The sequence below is a fragment of the Melanerpes formicivorus genome, unplaced genomic scaffold, assembly GCF_026170545.1.
Source record: "Melanerpes formicivorus ecotype bairdi unplaced genomic scaffold, bMelFor1.0.p_v2 SCAF_28, whole genome shotgun sequence".
NCBI classification, from domain to species: Eukaryota; Metazoa; Chordata; class Aves; order Piciformes; family Picidae; genus Melanerpes; species Melanerpes formicivorus.
This window is the reverse complement of record NW_027142380.1, coordinates 6,410,338-6,433,484: the sequence shown is the minus strand read 5'-3', so window position 1 is coordinate 6,433,484 and position 23,147 is coordinate 6,410,338. Positions and strand designations below refer to the sequence as shown.

The 23,147-nt window shown below is 45.7% G+C and overlaps 1 protein-coding gene across 2 annotated transcripts in view; it reads left to right on the top strand.

Annotated features, from left to right (window-relative positions):
* The first annotated feature begins 1,549 nt into the window (after nucleotides 1-1,549).
* FRMD4B (FERM domain containing 4B) overlaps nucleotides 1,550-23,147 on the top strand; it is a 151,469-nt gene continuing 129,871 nt past the window's right edge. Inside the window, exon 1 of one of the 2 annotated variants that reach the window (XM_068154341.1) lies at nucleotides 1,550-1,567. The gene's annotated coding sequence lies outside the window, so the exon portion shown is untranslated. Of the gene's footprint in view, nucleotides 1,568-1,920; nucleotides 1,966-23,147 lie in introns of those variants that run through there. The other variant, XM_068154340.1, reaches the window with a different exon arrangement.

Sequence of the window (23,147 nt, the reverse complement as noted above, 5' to 3'; positions counted from 1 at the left end):
GGAGGAGATGGTGAATTTTAATGGTTGAAGTATTAGGTAGTGTTAGAATTTCTTGTGAGACAGAGCAATCTTTTTAGGGAGACTGCATTACGGAGTGGTTGTTCATCTTCTGGAGCCCAGAGCCTGCTGGGGGTTGGCAGCTGATGGAAATTAGGCAAGGATGAGACTACTCATATAGTGATGCATGTAGTTAGAATAATCTCTTTGGTATTCCAGGGGGCAGAGGAACTCTGTCACATGAAGGTGCAGGAAACTTGTGAGATCCTGTGAGTAAAGCAGGCAGAAAGGATCTGCAAGATGCAGAGTATATGGAAGAAAATTTTGGAAGGTGATGGGCAAAACCTGAAGTGGTTGTTGTGTTGTTCTTGACTTGTAGCAACCTGGAGCGGAAGAGGGAAGTGTTGCCACCTTCCAGGCAATAGGAAACATCTGGGAACACTTCTCAGCTCCCAAAGCCACACCCTCAGAGGAACTGGAGGAAGGGAAACCCCAGAAAACTCAAATGGCAGCAAAAACCAGGTGTGGGGGCCCAGGTGTAAGTAGAAATGGGTGAGGAGAGGCAAGAGAAGGAGCTGGATGAAGAGCATTACTAATATTGATGTGGTACCAGGAGAGCATGAACAAGATCATTGCTAAAATGGCACAACCACAACACAGCCAAGGAATCCTGCACAAGTATAGGTGGAAATGTATGCAAAATATGTGAGTCAAGCTGGTTTTATTACTCTGCTTCATGTAAAACACCAGGTAGTTTGGTACTGCTGTCTGTGGATGTGACAAATAGGAAGATCTGGTGTTACTGGGGCTAATAACCATCATTTGATATGATTTTATGTGAAAACAAAATCAATCCTATTTACTTAGGAGAATCTTGTGACGCTTTTACTTAGCAATTAAGGAGTTGTGACATTTCTGGGAAAATAACCCTACCAGAGTGAATTTCTTCACCACACAAGCGTGTGTTTAACTGCAATGATTTCTTTTGTGGAATATATGGGGCTTGTCATGGTGCTGCTTGTTTCAAATGGCAAATTTGGTTTCTAGCACCATCAACCAGCACCTCCAGTTTACCTGACAACCCGCCCCAAAAGATAACCAGACCACTCTTCATTACTATTCTTGGGACAGTCTGTTTCCATATGGCAATTAGAAGCCTGTATTTGAAACAAACCAGCACGGGTATTCCTAACTCCTCTTATTGTTCTGTTTCCCATCGCAAGGATGACAAAGGGCCCTTACGGACAAAGATAGCTGGATTTAGGCAGATCCAGCCGCTCTCCCACTGCCCTGCAGAAATCGCCATCTATCACCTCCGAGGAACTGACACGTCTTCTGCCTGCGCTGTGAATTGCAGCGGGGAGTAAATCAAAGGCAGGGGGAGGACCCACAGCGGCTCCAGGGAAGCCGGCTCAAGGGATCTGCTGGTGTTGACCACGCTTGTTTGTGGAGAGTGGGGCTCGACAGGTCCCTCCGCTGCTCCGGCTGTTGCCGAAGTTGAAGAGGAGGAAGAGGATGCTGTAACTTGCTCGAGTACAGGGAGGGAGGCAGCCGCGACGCTTTGTGCGGGGTGAGATCGCGTCTGCACACGCACCGCACAGATGTAAACATGACCTGAGCATCCATCGCCAGCGGGGCTGGTGCTGTTGGGAGTGGCCGCGGATCTGTCGGTCCCTCTCCATCCCCGGTGCTGGGGAGGGGAGCAGGGTCCCCTCAGCCCGGGGCGGAGCTGCCCCCCGCACCTTCCTCGGGGGGCAACGCTCACATCCTGACAAGAGCGGGCGGGGGGGAGCCAGGCTAAGCCCTGCCCCCGCCAGGCGTGCGGCGAGGAGCCGGGAAGCGCCGCGGGGGTGGATGCGAAGGGAGAGGCGGCAGCGGCGGCGGGGCCGGGCGGGGCGGGCTGGGCTCCGCCGGCAGCCCCGTGCGCTCGGCGGGCGGCCCGCGCCGCTCTGCGCACCCCCAGCAAAGGTAAGGGCCGGGGCGGGCACTGCATTGTTCTCCTCACCGGGAATGTGAGGGGGCTGACAGTGGGGAGGAGCTGTCGCTCCAACCGGGCAGCAGAGGGGGGCGGCGGAGGGGATGCGGGGTTGCCGAGGGGTGCGGGATACGTGGGGCTGCGGGATTACCCCAGCTGTGACAGCGAGGGGGACCGGAGGCTCCCCAGCCATTCAGGGCTGTTCTTGTGCGACCCAGTCTCCCACCGAGTGTAAGTTCGGTGTCTGGTGGAGCGAGGGACAGCCGAGGAAAGCGGAGCTGGAGGCGCCTAGGGAGGATTCAATTCCCCCGGGGCGCGATGGATGAAGAGTGGCACCGCAGCCACTCTGCGTGGGGCTCGGGCGATGCCAAAGGTTCGCTTACTGATAGACAATGAGTGCTGTCTGTGGACAGAAGAGCTTGAAGAGCATTTCCACCCCAACTTAGTCAGGCTGGAGGGGAGCCGGCGGCGTTGTCATCTTGCCTGTAAAGAAAGGAGCCGTGCGGCGCTGGGCTCAGCCGCAGCCCCGAGTGGGTCAGGGCTGAGAAGAGGCGCCTTTGGACAGGGTCACATCCCTGCCGAGCCAGGGCCCCGCCGAGGAAGCCCAGGGCGCTTCCTCTGCCTTTGTTACACTTGTTTGCCTTCCCGGCTTGGCCTCGCATCCTCCCTCTCGCCGAGAATAGTCCCTTTCCCCGTATTGTTCTCATTGGGTTTCCTCTCGTCTCTCGTTTCCTCCAGCCCTCCTCAGCCTCCGATGCTCTGCGGACATGAGCCCTGACACACATGTTCCCCCTTCCTTATGGGGCTTTTAAATCCAAACTTACCTATTTGGAGAACACTCTCCTTTCTCCTAACAGCCATGTTTCAGGTTGACTCAGATTGCTCTTGTGTAGGTTTGAACTAAATTGGGATAAACTTCACTTAGAACCTGCCACATGGAAAGGATGAGATTTCTTGTTGCCTGCGCACCACTTAATACCGGTTTAAATTACACTAAGTACTGCGTGCTTGTAAACTGGGCTTTCTAACCCGGTCATTGATACAATGTGAAATCATGTAATGCATTCCCTTGGACCTAGCTGCTCCCTGTGTTCTTTTATATGTAGGACTAGGTGGTCCTTGGCATAGCTGTGTTGAATGTAGCATGTAGTTGAACATGCTGCTCCTGGAAAAAAGTTTCAGAGTGCCTGTGGTGTCCAGAGAATGAGACCTAGGGAAAGACCAGATTAAGAGCTCCAGTCTCCAAAAGGGAGCAGTGCCCATCTTGTGCAGTATATTGGTTTTCAGTCTTACAACACTTTCAAATGGATCTGTCTCTGCTGGAGGAGAGAGCAGTGTGTAGCTGCTTTCCGGGGGACTTATTGGTTTTTCTTTTAGGGGATTGTACTCTTTAAGCTCTGCCTTTAAGCTTTACCTCTGCAAAAAGCAGCTGAGCTCATGCCTGTAACTTTATCAAGATTCCCGATAGCTGCAGTGAAATAGTGAAGTCTTTAATCAATTTTCACTTGGCTATAACTTGGGGAAATGTTGGAGCAGTTGCAGGGACACTGGCAGGAGAGCTGTCTGCAGGCTGGGGAAGACTGTAGTGCTCTAGTTATGCCTTGTTCCTACCGAGGCAGGAGCACATGTTTAAGAAAATGTATGTATTTTCACTTGTTCTTTTAGTGTTAAAAATTATATTCTTGAAGTTGCACTTTCCCTCATTTTAAAGAGCTTATTCTGCACAAGTTGGCAGTGCTCGCCTTAGAAAGATTTGCATTCCCTGCAACTGCAGATTTCAAGGTTTGTTCTGTTTTATATAGAGGTTCATCTTGCTGATTCCTTTGGACTTATATGGGTGCAGGTCTGTCAGAGTTAGCTACTTTATCAAGGTAAACCCTGATGGAGAATGTGCACTTCAGTCTATTAGAAGTACACATCATCTTACTCAAAACATGGGGACAGTACAGAAACATCTCAGTGTTTTAACAAGCCCTGAGATCTCATAATTATGAAAACATGACAGGAGTGAATGAACTCCTGAAGTCTAATGTGCGGGTAACCATTTCTCTGGCTTTTATTTGGTTTATGTTCGATGCAGTGAGGTTGTTTTCTGGCAACAGACATGAAATTGCCATAGAGCTCCCCGGAATAAAGGTGATGCAGAAACTGGGTCCCTTTCCTAGGCTTTGTACTACAACATTTAAAACAACCCCCAATGTACCACCCATAATTTATTTTCAGGGCATGTTACTCAGTTCAGACTTATGAATGTATGGAAGTGAAGTGTGGCACGGTAAGACTCTTGTGATCATGACTGTTAGCACTGTGGAACTTGTCTGATGTGGCCCTGGATGGGCAAGTCTACTCTTAGTTTCGGGTAATTAAAGCAGCAGACGATAAAAAGGAGGCCCACTGCAGGGCTTACATAATTTTCAAAGAGCTCTTGCATATTTTCTGTATCCTATTTTCTTCCTCCAATGCATCTTAGCAGCTATTGAATGGCAGAGAGGAGGGAGGGAAGGATCTGGATAAATGGAGTATTCTTGGGTCTGAGGACTGTTCATGCCTGTTGCACCTTCCCAGGGAAATGGTAGGCCAATGTGTCAAATCCACTTGCAAGTAGGAGTATAAATTAAAGCTGGGGGATAAACAGGTTAGAAGGTTAATGAGATGTCTGAACTTAATTGATTTTCCATACAAATTGGCTATAATGTCTTTTGTTTGCTTTTTCCCCCCTCCCTGGGATGCTGTGTTACAGCAGTTACATGAATTATAAGGAGTAGCAAAAGGGATGTGGGGGGAGGAGTCATGGTGATTTGGGAAACATGGATAGGAAATCCTGGAGTGGGCTGCTATGTGATTTTGGACAGAGTCAGGTAGAATTAGATCACTGTACCTCTGTGGCAATGGTTGAGCCACAGACAGCAGTGTGGCCTGTCTGTCATGCAGAGTTGTACAATCCCAGGGTCAATAGAAAGCTTTTATTTAGATGTGGTGTGGAAATTCCTGACCTAACACTTAGATGAATAAGAAGGTGTTCAAGCTGCCAGTTTTTGGCCTTCCTTTTCTGTATAGATTTCCATTCCTATTGTGAGTATATTCAAGCTAGTGATTGAAGTTGCCCTAATGCCATAGGAGGATGAGAGGAGTTGAGAACCTTCCAGCTCACATGATTCCTCAACAGTGTTGGTGTCATTCAGTACTTCTTCCCATCTGTGCTGGTTTTCAGCTGACAAGTTCAGCTCAGGAGCAAATAGGGGTTGGTTGACAGTATTTCTGAGCTGAATGGCACAGCAAGCCTTGAGAAGCATCACGCTGGGAGAGGAGCCAACTTCAGAGACGTTCTTGGTCACCCCTCCAAGAGTGGCACAAGGAAGGAAAGACTTTGTGTGTTCAGGCTCCATGGCAATAAGTCACAACTCTTCCTGAGCTCATTTGCCATGAGTTCTTGTAGTTAAATCACACTTCCAACTTTTCCATTTGACTTACGTACCAAAATCCGAAAACTAAGAAACCAGCAAATTCTCTAAGGTGCTAATACTAAGGTGTGACTCATGTTCTGGTTTTTCCCTAACTGGAGTACCACAGTGAGATGGCTTTTGTGCTTAACATGAGATTGAGTGCAGAATGAATGTGAGGAGCTGTTTGCAGACAACAGTTTTCACAGAGGAGCTGTATTTTGATTTAAGAGTTTCTGTGCAGCCGAGGACAGCTGTAGAGCACACACAACCCCACGAGACAGAGAAGGATCAAGGCTTTTATATCACCACATCACCACAGGAAGGACAAGACGCTCGGGCTTGGCACCTCTGCACTTGTAATCAGGCTTCAGATAAACCAGCCTATGCCATATGCTACAAGATTGGTCAATACCTCAAACTATTTGCTGAGAATATGATTAAGTCAAGGGCTGGGCACAGTAAGTAGGTCGCTGGGCATCATTGATAAATGAGCTACGTCTTTCTCTTGTGTGCGTCACAAGTGGTGTTCTGTGACAATGCTTAGCTGCAGGAACAATTTCTTGGCTGGCTTAGAGCATGTATATCTACTTTTTAACAGGCTAAGCAGTTTGCATCCCATGTAATGGTGGAAAGCCACAGGCAAAGCTGCTATTGTTTGGTTGCAGCCACTTGAAAGCATTAAGGCTTCCTCTTGCCCCCGCTTGCAACGCATCAGTGCTTTCAGCAATGGTTAACTGTTCTGTGGTTAAATGGTATAGGTTATAAAAAGAAGGGTGTTGTTTTTGTTTTCTTTTGCTATTTACAGCAAAGCAACAAAGCCTCAAACCGTGGTTCCTTCAGAATGTAGTAATTTTTTGGAAAACACAGACTGCACATTGAATCCGTGCACACTGTAATTTCAGTGCCTTGTTTCCTGTGTAGGCTCTACAGGGTGAAGCCAGGAAAGGATATACTTTTGTCTGATGGCCTCTTTGTTTAGAGACTAAACTTCTACTAGATCAACTGTATTCAGAGTTGACAAGAGCTTCAGTTTTTCAACAGTTGTCAAAACTTCAGCCCAGAGGAAGGGAGAGAAGAAGGGTTTGTCTTATCTGTCAGATTAACAACTTATTATAAAGACTACTGTCCAATAGAGCTTGCCAGAATGTCCCAGAACTCAAACAAGTCAGGTAGTGATAGGACTAGGGGGAATGGAACAGAACTAGAAATGGGTAGATTCAGATTGGGTGTTAGGAGGAAGTTCTTCCCCATGAGGGTGGTGAGACACTGGCACAGGTTGCCCAGGGAGGTGGTAGAAGCCTCATCCCTGGAGGTTTTCAAGGCCAGGTTGGATGTGGCTGTGAGCAACCTGCTGTAGTGTGAGGTGTCCCTGCCCATGGGAGGGGGGTTGGAACTAGCTGATCCTTGATGTCCCTTCTATCATAGAATCTATGATTCTATGACCAGTGATCAGATCAAATCGTCACAGCCTGGTCATGTCCTGCTGTGTGGCCATGCCTTTGCTGTGGGAGATGGGCATTCAAAACCCTTTCTAATATGTGTAAAAGGGGGGGGGGGGCGGGGGCGGGGAGAGAGAGAAAAAAGAAATAAATGTAGCCCTAGAGTTTTTCTCATGCTAATGTCTGAGGTATCTTTAGTCCCTTTTGAAGGAGTTCTACAGGCTGGTTAATCTCCCCATATACAAATCTCTTTCATACAATTAATCCTTTATTTTTTTTTTTCAGATCTCAGTGTAGGAGAGAGATGGGTTTAGAAACAAATCCATTTAGGTTGTGTTGTGTTGAAAACAAAGCCCTTTTACTGGCAAGCAGAAAGACAGCAAAGATAAAGACATGCTCATCTGCATGGGCTTGGTTATTATTGATGTGTGGTGTTAAAATCGAAGATATTAGAGTTATTCTCTCCTCCAGAGCTTTCCAAGGAAAGATTGCTTTCAATTCTGAAAAACCTTACAGAAAATCCAAGTGACAAAAGATGCAAAATTGATGAAATCTTGACCCTCGGAAGTTAAAAGGAAGCTTAAAGCCAGAATTTTGCCTGGAGTTTTGACAAAAGATCTCCTTGGAATACCATATTTATGCACTTGTAGAGATATGAAATTGCAGAGTTTTACTGAAATACCAATTCTCAGGTATTCCAGCTGTAGGCATAAATGATTCATCTGATTTTCCCCCTCACCCCCTGAAGTGAAGCTTAAGAATAGGAAAGAGACTCCTGGAAGATTTTGATTATTTTAAAATAGTAGGCTAAACAGCATCAGCAGAAGTTTTACATCACTTGCCTTCCTTCCCAACGAGTCCTAGAAGGACTTGGAGAGACATTAGAAGTATCCTGGGGCACAGACCACTTTCTCTAGTTTAGAAACAAGTCTGAAAGTAATAAAAAATAATCAGTGGATATTTTTGGAGAGTGTTTTCACTTGAGTCAGCCTGTCCTGGCCCTGGGAACACAGCAGAAGTTGTTGCTTTATAGTCAGACCTAATGGAGTAGTTTCATATGGCAACACTTGATGTGCTCACTACTTTGCATTAAAGCTTCTGGAAGGGAGAGGTGGAGGATGGTAACTGTAATAGAAAGATGTAAGGTTGCTTGAGAGCTGAAAGCAAACTCAGTTTGGTAAGGGAGACAGGAGTCTAGGAAACCAGTAGGAAGAGACAGTGTCATTGTTCTGGGCTGGGCACCACACAAAAGGTTACTGCCTTCCATAATGTAGCCTTGGGCTGAGATCAGAGCATAATGATGTATTTTATGTGACATAATACCCCTAGAGACACTGTGGTGCTAAATGCATAGGTTGCAGGAACATGGTTACTGCACCAGCCTTAACACTCCTGCTTGCATGTTATGGAAAGCAGATGTATGGAAGTTAGGTAGCTTACTCTACAGGAGAGCTGGGCCTGAACCAAATGGTGAAGAAAGCAGCTCTTGTAAAATGTAGAATGTCTTAGCTCTCTTTATTTTTTTTCCCCTCTTTTTTTGGGAAGGGGTGTGCATGTACATACAAGATTAGACATGGGCTCTTGTGCTGTTTGTCCCTGAAGGCAATAATGATGGCAATATGTCTGGATCCCCAAACAGTCCCCACTGCACAGGGATAGCTGAAATTGTCTAATGTTTTGCTGATGTCCTACTTCTTACTTTCCCCTGACATTAAGGGCAACAAAGCTGGTGAGGGGTCTGGAGAATAAGCCCTGTGGGGAAAGGTTGAGAGAGCTGGGGTTGCTTAGCCTGGAGAAGAGGAGGCTCAGAGTTGCTGTCTACAACTACTTGAAGGGAGGTTGTAGCCAGGTGGGGGCTGGTCTCTTCTCCCAGGCAACCAGCAACAGAACAAGAGGACACAGTCTCAAGCTGCACCAGCAGAGGTTTAGGCTGGATGTTAGGAAGAAGTTCTTCATAGAAAGAGTGATTGGCCATTGGAATGTGCTGCCCAGGGAGGTGGTGGAGTCACCATCACTGGAGGTGTTTAGGAAGAGACTGGATATGGGGTACTTGGTGCCATGGTTTAGTTGATTAGATGGTGTTGGATGGTGGGTTGGACTTGATCTCAAAGGTATTTTCCAACCTGGCTAATTACATTCTATTCTATTTCTGTTCTATTCTATTCTCTCCTTACTTAGTTTGGGCTTCTGTTTGTACTTAGAAAAACTGCAAACCCCTTGGGACTGCAGATCTAGTAGTTTAAGCATACTTTGATGCTGACTTTCTGGGCACTTGCAGCCCAAAAAGCGAGTCACATCCTGGGCTATATCAAGAGAAGAATAGCCAGCAGGTTGAGGGAGGTGATTCTTCCCCTCTACTCTGCTCTGGTGAGACCCCACCTGGAGGACAGGCTGAGGGAGTTGGGCTGTTCAGTCTGGAGAAGAGAAGGCTCCAAGGAGACCTTCTTGTGGCCTTCCAGTATCTGAAGGGGGCCTACAAGAAAGCTGAAGAGGGATTTTTTAGGGTGTCAGGGAGTGATAGGACTGGGGGGAATGGATCAAAACTAGAAATGGGTAGATTCAGATTGGATGTTAGGAAGAAGTTCTTCCCCATGAGGGTGGTGAGACACTGGAACAGGTTGCCCAGGGAGGCGGTGGAAGCCTCATCCTTGGAGGTTTTTAAGGCCAGGCTGTTTGTGGCTCTGAGAAACCTGCTCTAGTGTGAGGTGTCCCTGCCCTTGGCAGGGGAGTTGGAACTGGATGATCATTGAGGTCCCTTCCATCCCTAACAATTCTATGATTCTATTGAGTTCACTTGTGCCTAATATGAAGGGAATTTATTTGTTTGCAGAAATACTGCCTGAGTAGCAGGGCCTGGCTAAAACCAAATTTGAAATGACCAGAATTTGAATAATACTTTTGAGCAGAATGAGGATACCTGCATCTGGAGCAGAAAGATGAAGCGTGGGAAATGCAAAACAGTAAGCTGCAGTAGGAGTTCTTCTACTCTGTACCATATTACTCAATTCTACAATGAAATAGCATAAGTGTTTCAAATCACTTGTTCCTCCTTCAGTGTCAGAAAGCTTAGCAGAGAGTTGATAGAATCTTGTGCTTTAGCAGCTAAAATACAGCTGGCATTTATTGTAAGCATCTTTGTTAGCAAGCAGGAGAGATATGCATGTATCATGTAGTTAACATATCAGAAATTCTAAATGCCTGGACTTTGCTTCATCTTGCTGCCTTCCAAAACACATCTTTTATTTTTTCACCTAAGTAACTGAAACGTTCCTCATTTTGCTGCTGTCTCCATCAGTTGCATCTCTATCTGATTTAATAGTCTGTGTGCTTGTGTAGAGGACAAAGTCTGGAGAAGTAACCTAATTGCTTCTCCAGTGCCACCTGACTTTGCTTACATGGAAGGCAGAAGTAGCCCCACCTGACTTTGCTTACATGGGAGGCAGAAATAGGAAGCTCCAGGAGGTGTCTGTTTGGCAGCCTTGAGGCTGATGTATTATCAGGCACAGAACAAGTGGTTATGTGCTTATCTCTCAGTATTTGCCAATGCTGACCATGTGAGTCTCCCTCACTTGGCAACAGCCTAACTCCTTTTCCATGTTGTTTTAGCCTTCATTGCCTTGCAAGTAAATCACTGTAAGGGTTGGATGTGAATATCTGCTGGAAACAACAGAGAGGAGTCAACTAATGACAGGTTTCCGTGAAACAGAAGGTGAATTGATGTTGAACGCTAATAAGTAAGTGTCCTGAGGATGTCCAGGGGACAGCAGCCAACTTGTACAGCTGTTTTTGTAGGTAATAGCATGAACCTGATCAATACACTAGTGTCAAGGCTTCCTAAGTTTGTCACCTAGATGAATTGATTATAGAATCATAGAATGGTTTGTGTTGGAAGGGAATTGGAAGGTGTTTGAAGAAATCTTTAGGAAAAACTATTCAGCCAGGCTAAAGTAAGCTGTCTCTTAATTCTGCTCTGGAGTACCTTGAGGATATCTTGCTACCTTCAGGTAACCTGATTGTTAATGTTTCTTCCCCTTTGAGCACTGCAGAGCTGCTGTTGGAGTCATTTTAACCCACTCATTCTCAGCCTGGATCTGTTTTAAGTTTTTTTTATTTCAGCCCAGCATGACTAGCTTTGTTGCTTAATGACAGAAATGGTTGCTGGCAATGCATTAGCATCTCGTCTTTCAGAAGTTACACCCTGTCACAACGTCATATGCTTGTTAGGGCAGGCTGTACCTCTTTTCTCCCTGTGGGAGCAATCCCTTCTCCTACTCCAAACTGCCTCATATTACTTGCATGGAGCCTAGGCTTTGCAGCAGCTGAGAGACACGGTATGTTTATCCAAATGCATGTGAGTGTGTCATCTTTGCTCTTGACTAAATCATAGCTGCGTGGGATTTTAGTGGCACCAGGAATAAGCCTTCCAGTTTGCTTTAACAGTTGTTGTCTCCAGCTCTGCTGTTTAAGTACAGGGTGGCGGGTTGTACAGTGTGGCAGACTGTGTGTCTGGCACTTCCTCTGCAAAGTTGTGCTTGTTTGGGTTTGTTTTTACATAGTAGTCGTGTTCTGTAGTCTTGTTCTCCTAAAATTAAAACGTGGGAAGGGAAAAAAAAGCCAGCAAGTAAGAACAGCTAGCCATGGGTGGGACTGAGCTGGAAAGGGCAGCCAAAGGAGAAACAAAGACAAGCCGTGTCGAAGGGCTGGGATAGGAAGCAGCAAGTGTGGAAATGCTGCAGGGGATGACCTGCCTGATAGTTTATCCTTAGAAAGTTTCACTCAATGAGTCCAGGTAAGATGAAATTTACTTTGAGATTCATAGTCCCAGATCACTGTGGATACTACCAGGAGCGATGACACTGCTCAGAGCAGCAGAGACCTGATGGAGAGATGTGTTTACGAAGGACCAGTAGTTGCAAGCCCACACCTTTGTTTTGAAGTGCTAGAAACTGCGTTTTAAATCTTACTACAGACTCCCTGGGGTCCCCAGCTGAGTAATGCTGAGGTGTGCTGGCCTGTGTTGTAACAGCTAATGTTTAACAGCAGTGGTGGATCTGTTAAGTGTCCTCTGTGCTCAGCAGGGAGGTAGTAAGTTACTAGGGAGGAGGAATATTGGCAGAGATCATGGTCTGCACTAGCTGTGTAACCCTCCATACCCCTCCAACTGTATTGCAATGGGACCTGGCCCTCTTTATACCTAGATTTTAAGTAGGAGCTTCCTTCTGTCTATGTGGTTTTGTAGCCTCAGGCTGCAGAGTGCTGCTGTACAAAGCTGCCAGACGTAAGAAGGAAATGGCAAACAAAGTAACAAGGAAATGGCAAACAAAGCATTTGCAGAAATTAAGATCCTGGTTCCTTTCTCACAGGAGAAGTCTCATTTGGTTCCTTGAAACTAAGCAAAACGATACAGAGGCACAGGTATAAGCTCCAGTCATTTCTATTTAGAACTTACTGGTGGACCTAATGCAACATCCCCTGGCTATGCTCATGAGATGTTCCTGCAGGGGCCTGCTTGCTGTACTAAGACAAGCAGTCAGGTAGACTGTTTTGCACAGCAGACTGGAGAGAACAGGGGCAAAATGGGATTTGTCTTGTTTCCTGTGAGCTGCAATACAGGACAGCACAGTGTGCAGTTATACAGTAAACCGTGTGTGTGTGTGCTGCATGTTGTACTACTAAAGGGCTGCTAGTGATGCTCTACCAGGATGCCAGGATCATAGTGTGATTAAAATGGATTTTCCTGGCAATTTATCATTTGTGCTTGTTTTCTTCCTCTGCAAAATCTCTCTGAGTAAAGGTATCATTCTGGGTACAGTGCTGGGCTTCTGAAGAGGCTGGGAATGTGTTGTGGGAGTGCATGTGCCAGAACACTGGATGGAGAGAAGAAAGATGTCCGCTTGGTATTATCTCCAGATGTTACTCCCAGCAGCTTCACAGTCCCACACCCCACAGCTATAAAACCTTGGGGACTCTCCCAGGTCTGGGGAAGGGGGTTCAGGGTGACTTATCCTCCTGGGGCAGGTGGGAGTAGAAACTCCTGTTGTGCAGGAAAAGATATCTGATAACACTGTAGGTAGTGCTCTGCCTCAAGCAGTTGATATCTCATGTTTCTGGAGAAGAATAAAAGGATTGGGAGGAGGAGGTGGTGGTGGCTAACTAGGAAGTCTGTAGCAGATGAATCATAACACTTGTAGATAGCTTGATTTCTTCCTCTAGGTTAAGTCAGGTGCAAAAGTAGCTTTCAGCAGCAATTCCCATTACTTTAGATTGGAGGGACTTTTAGTTCATGACACGTTCAGTCACCAGCTCTTGTCCGGGCCTTGTCTAGTCCCATGCAACTCACACCATGCCCACTCTGAGCTCTGGAGGTCTTGATAACCAGTATCAAGGCTGACTCTATGCTGGTTTGATGTTGCCTCCCCCTCAAAAAGAAAGAGAGGGGAAAAACAAAGAGGAGAGACTCATTCAGAGTCAGCTTATCTTAACCCGTTCCTTTACCATGAGAAATCCAGCATGTTTGTGACCCATACCTTCATTTGTGGTGTCTTGGAGGTCCTGAAGCTTGTGACTTTAGATTCAGGGGTTAATTCTGTGTGGAAGAGCAAAGATAATGAAAGATGCTTGTGTATAGGGAGAAAAATAGTGGAAAACTAACTAAAATGTCTGTGGGTTTTCTTGTTTGGTTGGTTGCTTTTTGAAGAGTTAGAATTATTTCAAGTCTCATATGTGAGCTGCTTTTTGTTCCTGGTATAGTAACTCTTAGAGAGCTGCAATTCTGAATTGAGTGGCTCTTCACAGCAGAGGCCAGGTCTGCAAAGAAACATCAAAGGAAGAGAGGGTTTGCGTAAGGCAGCACAAAGAAACACCGTGACAAAAGTTTGATGAGTGAAAATTTGAGGTCAGGAGAAATACTTAATAGAGTCTAAGAAGGGTGGCAGTATGGAAAGCAGGTACAGTTCTGATCTGGGCTTGCTCTGTGTTAAGGAATTCTTGAGATAAAAATCCTTACCAGGTCCCAGAAGGCTGGTTTTAAAAACTAGCAGAGGAGTGTTCAAAGCAGCCTTGAGGCTTTAAAGCAGATTAAGCCTGGACCAAATGTACTGATGAGATCCAAGGTGGGTAGACTGGTTGGTTTTTTGTTTGTGTTTTGTTGTTGTTGCTGTTGCTGTGGTGGGGTTTTTGTGTTTGGTTTGGTTTGGTTTTTTTCTTAATGCAATTCCTCAACATTAACATCTCCTAGTGAATGGCCTGGTCTATAATATATTTGTACTTTTAATCTTGTCTCTGTGTAACTGTTTCAGTTTGGAGTTTTGTTTGGTTGGTTGGGGATTTTTGCTTGAAACGGTTTCTTTTGGAGCTGCTTCCTGATGGTCTGGTGTTGTGCCTAATGAAGGTGTGGGGTAAAGCATGGCATCTTACTCTGGTGGAAGAGAGGACTCAGAGGTGTTTATCAGTGTTGGTTTGTGCCCTTCCCAAGCACACAAGGTTTTGAGTTTTGCATGTGCCACTTCATCATGCAGTGATTTCAAGCAAGCAGTGTCTGCAGCTGTGGCACCCATGTCCAAGGGCATGACAAGGCAAGATAAAAAATTTACTGCAAACTTACATTTTATTGAATTCTCAGTACTAATATGACAGTAATGTAATGTTAACAATGGTTTCATTATCATAAAGCATAGGTCTTTACACACAGACTTTTTTTTTTTTACCTGCTGGAACCTCCTGGCATGGTTAAAGCTAACCTTTTTCTATTAAAAAATTTAGTTTAGAGTAATCATTTGCTGGGATAAATATATCCATTCTGACAACTTAACAATATTGATTAGCAGAGGACAAAATCAGTTAAGTTGTGTCCTTGGTTTTAGTGATAACCAGGGGGCAAGGCAATAGTCAGATGTTCTTTCAAACTCAACCCCTGTGATTGGAATCTGAGCTGTTTGTGTGAGCTGGGCAGGAATGTGCTGGTATTTACCCAAATTTTGGAGAAGACACTTAGCAGAGGAATGTGCTCTGCATGCTCACCATTCCACTTGGAAACTGTGCATATAAAGCAAACCCCAAGCAAATATTTGGAGGGCCAGAGGGGCTTCAGAAGAACAGCATGTCCTCCAGATTTCAGGAAGAGCATGTCAGCCCCACATACTAAGTTATGTCTTGTCCTTTCTGTAAGCTCCATCCCAACCAAGACTGCCACCTGGATGGTTACAATAAACCTCTTTATTTCATTTTAATATGTGCCTGTGTGAGCACCTGATATTCAGAATGGGATTACAAGAGATGAATTGCTGCTGAAATTGGTAATAACAGAAAGCAAACCTGTCTGGCAGCACCTGCCCTGTGATCTTCTGAGAGCAGGTAAAAGACTCCTTAATTAACATTTTGCAAGGGTGGGGCAGTGTTTTTTTGTGAATAATTAATTTTGGAGAGTTACAGCATGAATTGTTGTTGCCTGGCTTAGAGTAGCCTAATGAATTGCCATAAATTAGCTCCTGGCCTAGAGTGAATGCTGCGTTTAAGGAGAAAAAGCCATAATGCTTGCTCTGGGCTGAAGGGAGGGAGGGAGCTGACTCAGAAACTTGTTAAAGGTAGCACAAGAGTGTGGTGGCTCTCAGCTGTTGTCAAAACACTTCCAAAAGCTCTTTGTGCTCCTCCTGTTTGCTTTCCTGTGTACAGGAGACACCTCAAAAAGCTGCTCAGAGGCTCTGCTGCAACCATGATGTGCGTGTGGCAGCTGCGCAGGCCCCAGGCCAGGAGACCCATCTGCTCACTTAAACTTCTGGAATGGCTCAAGTCAGAACCATTTTGAGGCCTTCAAGTTCTGGCTCCCACATTCCAAAAGACTGGAAGTGACATAGGTGGTGCTTGTGTGCAGAGCTGTAGCAGACCTAGAGCAGTGGCAGGAGCTGTGTCTTAAGCTTTTGTTTGGTGTTGTGCTGAGGGCTTGGTGCAGAGGCTGTTGTTAATTGCTGTCATGGCAGGAGCACATCCCTTTCTCCGACAGTGCTCAGTCAAACTGTCATCATTCCAGACTTGTGTCTTGGATTGCTGCAGGTTCCTTATTAAAAAATAGAGTTGAGTGATGGAAAATGGGAGGTTACTGTAAGGCAGCAGATAATTAAATGCTTATCTCGGGACTGAATGCGTGTTGTTCCTGAAGAAGCCTTGACAGACCCTTCTGTCAGCTGCTGGAATAATTACAAACGGGGGCTTCCCTTCAGTTAGGCCTGTGCTGTGGTTCAACAAGAGCTGCTCTAGTTGTGTCTCTTCATTGCAAGATTGATAAGCCTGTCATAGAATCAATAAGATTGGAAAAGACCTCAGAGATCATCAAGTCCAACCTGTCACCCAACACCTCATGACTACTAGACCATAGCACCAAGTGCCACATCCAGTCCCCTCTTGACCACCTCCAGGGATGGTGACTCCACCACCTCCCTGGGCAGCACATTCCAGTGCCTAACAACTCTCTGTGAAGAACTTTCTCCTCACCTCAAATCTAAACTTCCTCTGGCGCAGCTGTCCCCATGGCTCTGTGGGGTTAGCTGCTGGTCAGGAGGGGCAAACAGATTGCCACCTCAGGATTCTACTGCATTTTAATACATAGAATGTCATAGCTTGTCCAAAGCAAGAAGTGTGCAGTGGCTTGAAAGCGAAGACAGGAAGCATTGAGACCCTGAGGTAAGTGTATCTCTGTATTGTCCCTGCCCCAAGAATAGAGCTAGGTGGCTTTACCTGTGGGACAGGACTAGTGAAAGAAGCTCTGCTTCCCAAGAAATCACTGTCCCAAAGCAAGGCACTCCTCTTCCCAGATAAGGAAACCACATAAGGGTGTCATTTGACTGGGAGATGACTACCTTTAACTTGTATGATTGCCCGGGAGGCTTTAAAAGGTGTAATGCTTATGTTTTAGTGAACTTTCTGCAGCCTTATTGATGCACCATGGAGTTCTCATGCTTCTCATGTTAAATGCCCTTTCATCTTGGTCACTGTGAACACGATGAAAACTTTGTCCAAAATTTAAAGCCTCAGGTGAAGCCTGTAGAAATGATCTAAATGAACTCTGTGATTTAATATCCTACCTCCAACACCAGCCAGAAGCCCTGTGTGTTGGGGGAGTTTTCCTGTGAAGCTTTGTTGTCTTGCAGCTGTGAACTGGCTAGTGTCCAGAAGTATCCAAGTGGCTTTTAGTCTTGGCAAAACTCCAGTTTGTCATAGATTAAAGATCATTTTGGTTGGGAATCACCTGCAAGATCCTCGAGTCCAGCCATTATCTAACCCTGCCAAGGTTGGTGCTAATCCATGTTCCTCAGCACCACATCTTAAATACTTCCAGGGATCCGGATTCAACCACCTCTCTGGGGAGCCTGTTCCAGTGTTTGAGAACTCTGGCAGTGAAGAAGTTTTTTCCTAATACCCATTCTAAACCTCCCCTGGTGCAACTTGAGGCCATTTACTTATACTTTGCTCTGTGAAAGGGCAAATGTCATGTCTTTATGCTTTGGAGGTGCAAGAATTTTATCTCATGTGTTTATGGTTTGCTGGAGGAACACAGTCTGAATTTCTGAATTCAAGGAAGGGGGGGGAGTTGTGGGAGGGGAAGCTGTAACATGAATAAAACATAGCCAGTATTTCTAAAGGCATGATGTCTTGATTGAATGCTTTTAATCAGCATCATTTAAATACTCTATCATTGCTTAGCAAACAATGTCCTAGTTGGCTCACACAAATATTGAAAAACCAAACTAGGCAATACCCCTGCTGGGGTATTCTTATCTTCCCAGTGTGGTTCCTATCTGTGTACACAAGTAGGATGGAAATGGTGCATGCCAAGGAGGTAAGGGAAGCTCTTCTGTAGGAGTACAGAGATGCTTATTTGAGATGCCAGTCCAGAAAACAACTCCTTGTCTGCAAAACGGTTTGAGGCACTGCTTCTAGAAATAGCTTTGGGCAACTCCTGTGTGTTTCTGTGCAAGTGATTTGGGATTAAGCATGTTTTGAGCAGGGAGAGTCTGCTTTAAAACAGCAGCTGGGCAGAAAGGAGGAAACACCCAAGATGTATCCTATAAAGATTCATTTAAAGAAGAAATATTGCCAGTATAAAGCTGTCTGTGTGTTCTTAGAATGCATGCATAGCTCTGCAGAGCAAACTACTTTTTCTACCTCCTGTTTTGACAGTCTCTGCACGTAAAGCAGGGCTCCTCACATAGCCATTAGGTTAGGCAGAGTGCTGTATTTGAGCATGCCCTTTCTGCACTGTTCTCCTGCTTGCTTAGAATTAAATGGAAAGATGACAAGTCCTGGAGGAGAGGTGTTACCAAGAGTACAGCACATGACCTTTCCTTCAGGAGCCTCGAAAGTAGCTGCTGTAATAACTAGCAGGCAAGTCATGGCTTGCTTTTGTCTGGGGATCCCAGCACTCCTGGAAGCATTGGCAGTTTGTTATGTGGCCCCAGGGCCCTGTGAGATGGGTGCAGCTCCCTGGATCCAAGTGCAGTGAAACTGGAGGTTCTTATGAATCTGTGCTGCAAGAAATGAATGCAAATAGCAGAGGAGATGGAGCAGGAGGAACTCCCATGTCAATACTGAATCAACAGGCAGGTACTTGTCCAATGTTGTTCTGTAGCTGCAGTTAATCCTAAATTTGAATTACAGACCTAGTGGCCTTGGTCCCCTTCCTTCCAAAAGAGGATGTATAAATATAGGTTCTGAGCCAGGATTGAGCCCTGGTCTTTCTAACAATATCTTTCACTACCTCAACTAAATGATAATTTCTCCCAACAGGGGAATGCCTGCTATGGGGGTGTCCATGGTGAAGGTGCACAGCTCAGCCACTCTATAGGGACAACACATTGGCCTAGCTGTGTGCAGGAGTAACTGCACTGCTGCTCTCCAGGAGCTCTCATAAATCTAACCACTTCTGTGGTGGTTGCACAGCCTTAGAATCATAGAATTGTTATGGTTGGAAGGGACCTCAAGGATCACCTAGTTCCTGCCCATGGCAAGGGGGTTGGGACCCCTATAGCCTTGTCTATAAGGAGGCTGTCTTCTGATGCTCCTGTATGTCTGAGAGCTGGTGGTTAAATGTCCTGTAATGTTAAATGGAGGATGAATTCTCGAGGCTTTCCAGGCACACTGATGCTGTTCCACAGGGATGCTTGCCAAGGTGCTCTCATTCGAGCTGCTCAGTGAAATCTGAAACTGTTTGAAGCTCTCTGGCTTTTGGAGCTGCTCTGAACAAACAAACCTGCTCTGCTGCTTTCATTAGAAGGTTGCTGAATCCATAGATCTCTGCTAAAGAAAATCTAAACCAGCTCTGAAATAACCTTAGAAAAAGGGATTCTGCTGCTTTGAAGGAGGAGAAACATGATACACCAGTGTCTGTGTCTTTGCTATATTATCCTGCTCACTGCAACAGCTCCTTCCACAACTGCTGTTTGCTGTCGTGACCCCATGATCCCGGTGCATGTCTGCTGCTCCTGTGGATGCTGCTGGGCTTGGGGAGCACAGCTGTGGGAACTCAGCTTCCTTGGTAGCTTTGCTTTTCTGCAGAGATCTGCTCACTTCCAGTCTTCACATTTGTGGTTGGGTTTTTTTTTGTTCCTTACAATCTTCAGTCTGGTGTCATCTTTCGCCTCCTTATTCTGGGCTCTGTTTTGGAAACTGTCACAAGATGTTTTCAGATTACTCTTTCCCTCTTCACCCCCTGCGTCTTTCCCATATTGATGTGGTCTGTGAGTCTTCTCAATAGCTGTTTTGCTTCCTACGTTGCTGAGACAGGAAAACCCACCTTCTGTAGGGCTGGTTTCAGGCCAAGCCTGTGTTATTTGCAATGAGTGCACTTGCCAAAAAGGAACCACCAAATCAATGTTTGAATTGCCACTGTGCTGCCACTGGCTGTAAAGGGAAGAGAGAATATGTACACAAGATTAGTTGATCTTTACACATCTAGCTGTGCATTTACATAATGTGACAGTGCATAGCCCTGCAATGGGAACACGGCACAGCTAGGTACAATATAGTCCCAGGGAGGCCTCTGCAAAGGGCAGGAGCAAAAGCAATATCCTGCTTTCATTTCCTGGGAGGTAAGAGCAGTGAGGTCACTGATTTCCCTCCCCCCAAACTGGTTTCATTTTGTGAGGGTGGTTGTGGCACATGTTCTCCCCATGTCAACGGAGATGAAGAGCAGGTCTACCCTCCCTTGAGATGTCCTTGGCCCAGCAGCAGTATCTGCACACATGTCTGTGCAAGGAAGTTTGGAAAGAGCATGGAGAGTGGCTCTGAAGATGCAGGACATGCCCCCAAAAGAATTACTGTCCTCTTTCCTTCATAGGATGGGGAGGGAATACAGGCAGCAGACAAATCTTGGAGTGGGATTTTTTTATTAAAGGACTGGATATGTTTGTTGCTGCTCCAGTTGCTAATCAAAGTGCTTTGCCCTGGAAGGTAAGAAGGTCTCTGTGATAGGAAACAAGAAATATGCTGCAGCTGTAGGAAACACACTTCACTGGTTCATACACTTTTTCTTCTGGACACCTATGGCTGTCTGTGCTGGGGATATAACTTTTTAGGGCAGGCTCTCCTCTGATTGGAGGCCTGAGCTCTGGGCCAGGATGGATGAGCAGCTTGACAGGCACTAGGTGTTGGCCACTCCTGCTCCCATAAAAATTCCTGGGGACAGCTGGCATCTACCCTGCTTTGGATGGTTACAACACTTGCTGTACCTCATCCCCAGTTCCTTGTGGCAGTTGTACTTTCTTCCTCTGATTTGAAGTGAGGTAGGGCTTTCATTTTCCTCTTTAGAGAGCAGCCTCATATCCCCAGGAGCCCTTTGGAGGAGAACTGGCTGGTTTGTCTGGGCTATCCCTTAACCATCCCTTGTTTAAAAGACATTGCAGTAGATCTGCAGCAATGATAACAGGTCCATACTGCTCCTGTAGTAAGGGCACTGGTTAATAGCTTCCCACTGAAGCAGAGATGTTATACTTTGTGTGGCATGAAGGAAAGCAAGTGTCCTGGTGCCATTTTCTTGCAGGATCCAGCACATCCCTTCCCCTGGATCTGTGTGTGTCTTAGGAAGGACATGGTGAGCATGTGCTGCTGCAGGCTTTCTTTGTTCCTACTTTATTGGGCCAGCTTAACAGCAGAGCTGGGATTTGCTCTGCTATGGTTTCTTCCTTCTATTTAATAGGTGCTTGTGGGCATCTAATAATCAAACACAAAATGAAATGCATGAGGAGGTAGGGTTGCAAAGAGGAGATGTATGAGCAGTCAGCTGTGTATGTGTGGGCTCCACGTCTCCGGGGATGTATGTTCATAAATGCTGTATTTGTTGATGGCACAACAGAGACCTAATTACAGGCCTGTTCTCTGTCACAGCTGTGCTGTCGTCTTCTCCAGACCAGGCATAAATTTGAGGTTCCCAGGAGAAAATATTGTGTGTAATTATGTGTGTGTGTATTTTAATGTCACCCCTGTAAGCTAAAATGAAGAGGAATTTCCCATGCTTTTACTACCACACCATGCCTGTCCTTTCCCCCTTGCTCCATTGCCAGTAGCTGTGGATTTTTAGTATTTCATTTTAGAATGCTTCCTCTCTCTGTTTTGTTCTATATTTCTACACTTCAGAGGATGATTTTTCTGGGTCAAACCTGGGGAATCATCAGGATTTGTACTTTCTGCTCATTGCATCTGCATGTCTCAGAAGTCAGCAACTCATCTGACACTTCTTTTTTCCCCTCCCCCCCATAAAAGGTCTTTACCAAAAAAATAGTGTCATGTCACACTGTAGTAAAGGTGGTTTTAGATAGAAGCCTCCCTTGCAGCTACTGAACCTCAAAGTGTAATGCCACCCAAGAATGCTGAATAAAAGGGGGGGGCAAGTCTCTATGTTAAACAACAGTAAAGCCAACACAGAGTCCCTTGAGTACCTCTAATGCCATGTGATGAATGAGAACTTTACAACATAGACATCTGGAATTTTTTGTTTAACTTTCTTTCACCATGCAATTGCTGAGAGTAATGCAGAAAGGCAATACAGAGAGCGAGCTCTTCCCTTGCTAATGAAATAGTAGCATAAGAACTATTTTGGATGACTCTGCTATATATGGACACGATGATCTTGAAGGTCTCTTCCAACCTGGTTTATTCTCTTCTCTTCTCTTCTCTTCTATTCTATATCATAAGAAATCCGTGGAGTAAATGTTTAAAGCATATCTATCAGCAGGCATGCAGTCTGACTGCAGGTATCTTGTTGTGCCTGAGAGGAGTATCTGGTTTGATTTGCGTGGAGCCACTCAGGACAGAAAATGTAGTTGTGAGCTCGGAACATAGAATCATAGAATCAACAAGGTTGGAAAAGACCTCAAAGATCATCAAGTCCTACCTGTCACCCAACACCTCATGACTACTAGACCATGGCACCAAGTGCCATGTCCAATTCCCTCTTGAACACCTTCAGGGACAGCAATTCTACCACCTCCCTAGGCAGCACATTCCAATGGCTAACAACTCTCTGTGAAGAACTTGCTCCTCACCTCCAGCCTAAACTTCCCCTGGTGCAGCTTGAGACTGTGTCCTCTTGTTCTGGTGCTGGTTGCCTGGAAGAAGAGACCAATCCCCACCTGTCTACAAGCTCCCTTCAGGTAGTTGTAGAGAGCAATAAAGTCTCCCCTGAGCCTCCTCTTCTCCAGACTGAACAATCTCAGCTCCCTCACTCTCTCCTTGTAGGGCTTGTGTTCAAGGCCTCTCCCCAGCCTCATTGCCCTTCTCTGGACATGTTCAAGACTCTCAATGCCCTTCTTAAATTGAGAAGCCCAGAACTGGACACAGTACTCAAGGTGTGGCCTAACCAATGCTGAGTACAGGGGTAGAATAACTTCCCAGGGACTGAGTAATGCATATTTGTTGAGTTAGCCTAACTGTGGCATACAGTGAAAGCCAATACAGTAGAGCTACGTTTTCATTTCTGGTTTCATATCCTCTCCTTTTTTATTTGTCTCCTGTACCATTACTTTGGACCTTTGCAAAGCCTTTACTGAACTTTTACAAGAATAGCAACATCAGGTCAGGCATCTATGGGAAATGGTTGTTCTTGGTCACCCAGCCAAGAGTCTGAGCTGGCAACATCTAAATGGACTCTCAGCTTCCCAGCTTTGTAGCAGGAGATGAGAAATTGGCAGGAAAACAAAGCACTAGATTTGATGCAGTGGTACAAATCCTTACAAACTTAACTGCTGTGTATGGACATAGCTCATTAACTCAATGGCAGAGCCCTGCCTGTGCATGTGTGATGGATCC